Genomic DNA, 9,657 nt, shown 5'->3' with positions numbered 1-9,657 from the left:
CTTACTGATATGAAATTCCAGCTTCATAAACATCATTCTATCCACCATTTGAAAGTCCCCAGTTTAAAATTACAGTTCCTCTTGAAACCCACTTGCCCGAAAATACTTTCCATATATCTATATATATAATTAAATAATTGCCTTGTGATTTAGTTTCAGCTCCCGCATCCTAACATTAACATCACGCCACATTCGGCAAGTCTGACATTTTCCAGATTGAAATATACTCCCAAAATAATCACCAAGTCACCAAAAGAAGTCAACGTTGTGCAGTCCCATATATATATATATATATATATATATGTGGCATAATCTCTCTTCAATTTCATTAAAACCGACGCTAAAATAAAAACAGAACATAGAGTTAAATTTTAGATCACAGACCCAATTTTTTAGACAGTCATAAACCAGAAAAATCATTCACATGGAGTCCGAACCAACCTCTAAGATCTTCACCCGAATATCATCATCAAGATTCTAATCCACCTAGAAGTTTGACAGCACCGAGAAGGAATCAAAGGTCTGACTTCAAATCTTATAAACCAGAGTCAGTCAACCAGGAAACAAAGAAGTAATCAACATGCAACTTCGTATTCATGTATTACACGTTTCCTCTCTCCTAATACCTCAAACCCGATGCCTTTTAACCCAGAAATGCCATGCTCTGTTCGGAAATCATGAAACAGCGGTAATAGTAACGTGTAGGCTGGAAGATTAACGCTAAACACTTCCATCTTCTCACAAAACGCGATTTCATCACCTATCCTCCACTTTCCCTCACTTCCTCTCACTAACCCGAACTCAAACCCATCATCAACTTCATATTCAGCCTCCCAAAGCAGAAAATAACGATGGAAGTGTGCTTAAGAGACTCACCTTGATCAATTAATCGGTTTGCATGCAATTGAATCACCTCCGATCACCTTCTCGCTGGTAGCTTCTTCTGCGTTCTCTCTCTCGTTCTCTCCCTCTACGTTGCAGAACAGAATGAGATGAAAAAGGAGGGTAGGATCGGTTTGGAGGTTAAAGAGACAGAACACGTGGATGACCAGCTGATAATTGAGGGAGTGAATCAGGTGGCAAACAAAGAAGGCAGCACGTGTACTACATGGTTGCTGAGTCATTTTGCCCTCCTAAATAATTATTCCTCCAATCTTATTCCTTCTCCTATTTTTCTGAAATATAAGATATATCTAGAAATTAAACCAAAATATCATAAATGGATTTTTCTTATCCATTAGCTTCTTTGACCCATAAAATAATTTTCCTAAGAAATAACCCATTTTTCTATGAAAATAGCTTTAAAATCATCTAAGCCAGTTTTTTGGGGAATGAACTTTTCCAAAATATTTCTAAACCTTGAAAAATCAATATTCCATAATTTTCCCCAATTGTGATTGAGCTATTAAATAATTTTAATGAACTTTCTCTTTTCTACTCATCCTGAGTCAGAAAATTCGGGATGTTACACATTTATTATTAGGCGGACTATTATTTTCTTGGAAAAGCGTAACACAATGAAAGTGATTTGCACATTTTTCCTTGGTTAAAAAATTTTAGGCAGAAGTTCAGATTCAACCCAAATCAAAGGCGGAGTGTTTGATCCAACTCCTCCTAAGTGATATCATGTTGGGTAGGGAAAATCTACAGCATACCCTCAAACGTTTACTTAGACACCCCTAATTTAGGATGCTTTCTCAAATGTTGTGATGGGAAGTCGAATCCACGGGCAATGAGATGAAGTGATTTATAAATATAATTAAGAGAGTAATAGCTGTCAATTAAACATTCCATCTCGATGCCCAGGAAATATAAGAAGAAGAAACAAAGAATGAAGAGGCCCAAAAGTAAGAGTCCACCCCCGGGATCCTACCCATCCAGACACTAGAGAGGATTTCGTCAGTAGAGAGAGGATTCCACTATGACAAATCACCAGGAAAAAACAAAAAAATGCCCAATCCCCAATCAATCAAATATCAAAGTATAACGTATAACGTAAAAACACGTCATCATTTAACATGACGACGAAAAAGAAAAAGAGGTGTTACAAAGTATCCCAAAATAGTGAGATGAGTACACTTGGCCTATTACAAGTAATGCTTAGACTAAGTAATAAAATATTTCGTTACGACTTTTCCAGATTTAGTTTCGTATATTTAAGCTGTACCGAAAACTAAAAACAATTATATGAATAGTAATATGAGAATAAAAATTTCCAAGAATGTGAAGTTGATCCTTTTTAGGAGTTTATGGCTCAAAATAATTCTTATTTAATCTATAACGCATACTGAAACAACGCATTAGTGCCTTAACACAATAATTATGCCCTTGTGAGGGCAATCTTTAAGGCGTATATGAGGGTATAACTGAAGAGATGGGTCAGTCTCTATCTAATGTACTTAGCCCCCAGTTGATCCTAACATGTATAGAGAGATTCTTGCACACACTGGGACTCTGGGAGTGCCACATCATCCCAACTCTGTCCAATCAAAACACCACAAGTCAGCTTATTTTTATCCTTGCTGGCACCCTGACTTGGCAGATCACCAATTTATGAAAAACAAAATAAAAAAAAAAAATTAAACTTTTTAAAATGAAAAAGGACGCCAAAATGAAATTGAAACGGGGAATGGATTTCATCAGGGGAGCTCGTCTCTAACCCCTTTGCCCTCTCTTCTACAGCTTCTCCCCGGCAACATCGACTCCGCTGTGGCTGGCGACCAGATACCTGAATGGTCTGATGAGAAGGAAACGCCTTTTATCCTTCCTCATAACCAAAGGCGCGCGACAGTGGCGGCGGTGATTCCCCTATAGACAGCGACCAGATGCTTGATCGAAACCATGAGAACTGCAACCACTCTCATCCTTTCTCATAACCACAAGTTGTAAGTTTCATTTTCTCCTCCTCCTTCAGCGTCGCTTCCTCATCGACAACGCTGCAAAAATTTCAGTTTGAAGCTCGATTGATAGAAGAGGCAACGATGTTAGGGCTAATCTGAAACTAGGCTTCTGAGTTTTATGTTTATTCATAATGTCTCCAATTCATGGGCCTATGCTTTGGGGCAATTTTTTTTTTTGATAAGTTCATTATTTCCAACTTTATATTTCTGAGAAACCCAATTGATATGTGCTTTGATGCAATTATTTTGTGATATGTTCATTATTTCCAACTTTATATTTCAGTTGATAAACTAGAGCTTCAACATTTATTACTAGGTATTTTGGCTGCATTATCATGACTCTGCTGATGAAACATAAGTGCATTTCCTTGAAAGAGAAAAGGAATATTTCGTTTGCTGTCTGTTACTTAGCACTATGGTTATTTGGTTATTCTTTTTTGGCCAGAAGTTATTCAATTAATCTTAAGTACATATATATTTGAAATTTTCTAATATTATTTTGCCATATTTCTCAATCATACCGCATCAATCCTTGAAAATTTAAATTGGCTTCTTTTATATGGCTCTGTCTCAGAAATGTAGCTATCCTTGCAAGGTTGAGGGATGTGGCGTTTCGTTCAGATTTGTTTCTGATTATAGCAAGCACAGGCAGAAAAGTGGGCACTTTGTTAAGTCACTTGACTGAGATAAAACATCCATTTGCCATCAGATTGTTTTTGTAACAATATGCACATACGTAGCTAGTCTCAGGATATCATGTCTGACTTGATATCTTCTGGTTAGGTGTAAAGTTAGGGATAGAATGGTTGTTTTGTAGGTTATTGTAATCCAATGTATCTGAAGGCGGTGAAAGTGGAGTAGTTTAGAGAATTTTTCGTCTTTTTGGATTATTTAACAACAGATTTGGTAGCAGTGGTAGCTTCAAGTTCTCTAAGAGAGAAGAAATATCATATTGTTGGTTGGTCACAGGCTCTGCACTCTAGAGTAGCAAATTTGATTTAGCATATGAGAAGACACTGTTGTGTTTTTATAATTGAAAATATTATGGCTTGTATCATATTTCCATGTAATTGCAATGAGAGTAGATGTTGTAATACATTCCTATTTTCCTCAATGCTACCACTCACCATTTTTCCTCTCCTTAATTAATTTATTGCAATTCTTGTATGAGTTGTGGGTAGGAAAACCTGGTAGCCATCTTGGTACTAAAGAATGTTGCAGATTTTGTTTATGGCAACTCATGGATATGTTAGAATGAATGGGTTGAAATGGATTTGGACATTGAGAAAAACTTAGGCAAGGAATTAACTTTGCACATGGTAATTTTTTTATATAGGCTTCAAAATTTCATCTCTCTGATTGTTCCAGATCTAAACAACTTACAAATATGTACCTGTTGAATACTTGCAAATAAAACATAATAGATAAATCATCTAAAGGGAGAAGCTAATTAAATTAAGTGTTTTTACCATTGGACAAGTGTTTTTAGCATAAAGTCTTTGCAATAATTAAACACAAGATGACCTCTTTTTCACCATCTAAAATACTTACATTGATCTTAAAAAAAAAAAAGGGAATGTTTGTATTAAAATAGCTGGGAATCAAAAACCAACCAGCTTATATAACCTCGTTATACATCAAAATAGCTGGGAACAAAAAGTCAGCCAGCTTACACAAAATATACAAAAATAAAGCCAAAAAAAAAAAATCTTCTTCCATTTGCTTTGCTTGAAGAGGATTGAAGGCAAACTATTGGTTTTGTGTTAACATAGTTGGTGGTCTCCAAGCCGATGAATGTGCTTCCTAAAAATGAATTAAAATATATTTAAAAATAACTGTAATTAATTAACATATTTTAAGAAGATGTTGATATGAAAATAATATAACTAGTTGATTTATACTTGATTTAAATTGTTGCTTGTGTCAATCATATGAAATGGACTTCTAATGTTCCAAGTACCATAAAAAGCATGTGGGATCATAGAATGACTACTTTAAACAACTTGAGTAGTACTGACCTGTAATATAACAAACATATTCAATAAGAATAATTAAAAAATAATTACAATGTTTATTAATCTTGTAGACATAGGTACTAACCATTGGATATGTGTAACCAAAGCTTTGGGAAAGTGAAGTTTGCTCTGGTGCAGTTGAAGCAGCATGTTCCACTCCTTTTTGTTTTTCTACAAAAAATTGAAATTTAGAAACACATCACTGATATATGGGCATATACAAGTATTTATAAAATTAATATCTTACTTGATTTTCCTTGTTTTTCAAAATGGCCCTTTCTTCTACCACTTCCACCCCTTTTTGGCTTTGCTTTTGGGGGATCAAGAGAATTTGGCCTACTTGAGATGCATTTTGAATGGTGGCATGGATTTCTTTATTCTTTTCCACATTGTTGCTTTTATTCAAATCACATAGATGTTCTTGAACTTGTTGAGATCCATTGTTGACAACATCCCACATGATATCTTGAGTTTCCTTGTGATCTTGTGAGGCCAACACAAAGTTATAGAAAGAACGCACAATAGAATCGATACACAATTTTTGGATCTTCACTAGTTGCATATTTTTCTTTATGCTCACAGTCAGTAAACTTTGCATTTTTTGACCATCGCTTTAAGAAGTATTTATCTGATACCCTTGTTACACACTTAATGTTATAAACTCTTAATGCATGCGAACAAAGAATACCCATAGATTCAAATTTTTTGCAACTAAGTAACATTCTCATTAGAGGAATTAAATTGCACAACCCGCCTCTTTGACTCTTTTCCATCCACCCACAGCTCATAATAAAAGATGTCTCCATCTCTTATAATCTCTTTAAACAAAGTCCCTACTCCATCCAAATATTCCCTCTCAAACAATTTGAAAATTTTTTTAGTATAAATCTTTGATGCATGGCATAAAGTCTTGTTCCTATTGATAGCACATGAAGGAATGGATTGACTATTGTGAAAATCTTCTTCACCCTCAGAGCTTCTCCATTTTTCTACTATCTTTTTAAAAGCTAAGAAGAACTCTGTGAGAGAAGTTTTTTTTGTAGATATTTCTCCCAAAACACTATTAGTGCTCTCACTCCCTTGAGAAGATTTTATATTTACAGAAAACATGTCTTTACCAAGTGCAATTGATCATTTATGCCGAATTGTATACATTCTATTCAACCACTTATGGTCATTGAGTTCAAATTTCCTAATCATTTCATTCCACGTGATTTCAAATTCTTCTTCTGAGTCACACATTCTCATACACTTTTGAAAATATGATTGAAAATCACTATCACAATTCAGAGAACCCAAATGTGATGGGGCATTTTTAGATATATGCCACAAGCATAAGCGATGCCTTGTATTAGGAAATATCTTTTCAATCGCTTTAACCATAGCAGCATCTTGATCAGTCACAATAGTCTGTGGGGGTTGATTTCCTATAGATTTTAAAAATTGATCAAACAACCATTCAAAGGACTCTGCTGATTCATTCATCAAAAAAGCACAACCAAACATTACATTTTGCCAATGATGATTTATTCCAACAAAAGGTCCACAAATTAAGTCATACTTATTTGTATGATAAGTTGTGTCAAAAACCACTACATCCCCAAAATAATCATAATCAATTGTTGATCTCCCATCCCTCCAGAAAACATTTGTCAAATGTAATTCTTCATCAAATTGAACACTGTAATAAAACATTGGATCTTCAGCTTGATGACTTTGTAAGAGATTAACTAAACTTTTTCCATCCCCAACTTCTATTAGTTTCAACATTTGCTTGTTGACATAATTATAACAATCTTTTTTTGAAAAATCCAATATTATCATATCCATGTGTTTTTTCACCTAAATAACTCCACACATCTTTCGTTCTGATTCCAGCAGTCACCATGGAATTAATGACGTCACCTTTAGCGTTAGGAATATTCCTAGCAGAACACATAAGGTGCCTATGCTCTTGTTTTACAAGTTCATGATTATGTTCAGTAATCAACTTAGTTTATTTTCCATAACCCATCCACTTCAATAGTAAACCAAACCATAGCTTCGCAATTTGTCCTTGCATTCATTTTAGTAAATAAAGTGCTGCTACCTTCATCCAAATATTTTGTCCCTTGTTTTGCACACACATATTCTTTTGTACGAATCTTCTTAGTTCCAGTAACATATGTTTGTTTCTATTTTCTAATCAAAAAACCCAACTAATATGCATATTTTGTGTACAAAGCATATGCCTCATCTTCATTATTTACAATTTGCCCCAAGTAAATGTCTGACTCAGGTTGATTAGCTATTTCCATTCTGTGCAATATCAAAGTTAATTGAACACCCTTTATAAAAATAATATATATAATAATAGTAATTGATAAACTAAAAAATATAAAACTAAACTTATAAATGAAAATCACACAATATGCCAATTTCCAAATGTTGGTCGATAGTTTACAAGCCACAACGCTCAAAATCAACCAATGAATATCTACATTAACCAACAAATTCATATTTGAGAGTTTACAAGTGTTAGTTTCAGTTCCTCACGGCTTCATATAATACCAAAAACACAAGAAGCTTTCATTTACATTAAGAATAAACTATTTCATTATTAGCTAATTTGGGACAAACTACAAACAGATTAAACTTGGGATCAAATATAAAAAGACAGATAGCTCCCTTAATCTGCAGAAACTAAATCAAACTCGATCCAAATCACTGAATCTAGAATGCAGAAACTTTTGAATGTTTAGAAAAATAATACAGAGAAGGATTATACCAAGGCTGAGCAGCAATGATAGATCAAATACAAGGGGTGAAACAGGGGAGAAAAAAACTTATCACAGATAACACATTTCTTCCATGAACTAAGAATTCTTTGCCCAATACAAAGTCTGGAGAAGACAGAGCACAATGGGGAGCGATGGAAGGCTTTCTGCTAGTGACGCGATTCTCCGCTGACGATACTATCTTCCGCTAGCGGCATAACTCTCTGCTCACAAAGAAGATGCAGCAAGGTCCAAAGCCAGGGTAGGGACACTCCTTGAGCGTTTTCGATTTCTTCCGCCTGGGTTAGGGCACGATTGATCAAGTCTTTCAATTCAAGTCTTTCAATCTCTCTCTCTCTCTAGTCGAAGCATGGCGCGTGGGAAAATGAAAACGTTCTGTGCGTCTTGTTTTTTCATTTTTCAATTTGAGGTTTATTTTCCTCAAATTAAATTAGTGAATCTGCCAAGTAAGGATGCCAGCAAGGATTAAAAATAAGCTGTGATTGGACAGAGCTGGGATAACGTGGCACTCCCAGTGTATGTAAGAATCTCTCCATGTACAATATAACTGTAAAGTGATGAGTTAGCTTTACTTTTAAGAATGTTGTTGGTGAAAGAAGTTGAAAAATTTTGATAGTTCCAGATTCCTTGGCTCATATGTCGGTCTCATAAATATATTTATATATATAACATTGAGAACTATTAGGATTAATTGAATTGTATATATAAAGCTTAAAATCAGCTCGTATGACTTTATAAAAGGGTCCTTATTTGGTATTCATCACATTGATGCTTGCACGCACTCATTGCAGTAATAAAATATGAACCATTCAAAATCTAATTTGAATGATGTGTATTCAAAATTTTTAATTTGCAATTTTCAATCATACATTTATTTAAAAAAAAAAACTACCTCATGTCCTTAATACAAGACCTATTTGATTAATTTAAATAGATTAATAAAACGAGTTAAGTTAGTTATTTGTAATAAATAGATGTTGTTTTTCTTAAAATATTTTTGTTAATCAAGTGCATTGGCTTGAACTACTACTATTACAAGGACAATCTTGAAAAAAATAGATAAATATGAGGGATAAAGTGAATTGAGATCTTATATTTAGGACCAAAATAAAAATTAAATTAGCTTTTATATTAAGGATTAGAGATAGTATTAGTTATGTAATTATTGTTATTTTATTTTTGTATCTATTAAAATAAAAAATTATTTAAAATATTAAAAAAATTTAAAATCAATCTAGACCATTCAAAACCAATCTAAATGGTAAAGATTAAGATGGATGAGCATGGAATGTGCTCTTTTTCTAAAAGCTCAACCATATATATGTGTGTGTGTTTCATTCCAATCGGATGTCCCGCTACAGTATTTAAAGTCCTCATTTCTATGAAAACCGGACAACTACTCAACAAGCAATTAATTTTAATTGTTTATTAGATCCAAATAAGAAAGGAAATTCATTTAAAAGTCAACTTTCTTAAGAAACAATTAATTTGTAAGTCCTTATAGTTTTATCTGATTTTAAATCAGGTCCTTATAATTTTTTTCCCTCTTTGTTGGGTCCTTATTGTATTTTAAATTTTGATGGAAGTCCTTCTTTTTCCGTAATCATCTTCTTCTCCCCCCTTCCCAGCGACAGCCCCCACAATCTCCTTCTTCGCTCCTCTTCCATTCTCACCCTCTCTCCTTTCTTTCTCTCTCTACACCTTCATCGTTATGAGAAGCTCTTTCAAGACGCGTCACATAAGCCTAACACTGTTATGATGGAAGGACCTCTATCAAAACTAAAAATGCAATAAGGACTCAATAAAAAAGAAAAAAAAATATGGGAACCTGATTCAAAATCAGGTAAAACTATAAGGAATTAATTTTGCCTTTTTTAATTTAGAAAATAATATTTAAAAACTTAAACTGTCTCAATCAAATGTGGGCAATTTAGATCCCATTTCGTTTCACACTTGACTATATGC

At 33.9% G+C, this 9,657-nt stretch overlaps 1 long non-coding RNA gene across 1 annotated transcript; it reads left to right on the top strand.

Annotated features, from left to right (window-relative positions):
- Positions 1 to 2,712: 2,712 nt before the first annotated feature.
- Positions 2,713 to 3,752, top strand: LOC114755543 (uncharacterized). The gene is made up of 2 exons (XR_003741316.1): positions 2,713 to 2,885; positions 3,496 to 3,752. It is a non-coding gene; the product is annotated as an uncharacterized LOC114755543 (long non-coding RNA).
- Positions 3,753 to 9,657: the final 5,905 nt, after the last annotated feature.

This window comes from Neltuma alba, unplaced genomic scaffold (assembly GCF_004799145.2).
Source record: "Neltuma alba isolate B1F8T4 unplaced genomic scaffold, ASM479914v2 tig00010294_pilon, whole genome shotgun sequence".
NCBI lineage: Eukaryota > Viridiplantae > Streptophyta > Magnoliopsida > Fabales > Fabaceae > Neltuma > Neltuma alba.
The sequence above is the reverse complement of the archived record's forward strand: the minus strand, read 5'-3'. Positions and strand labels throughout refer to the sequence as shown.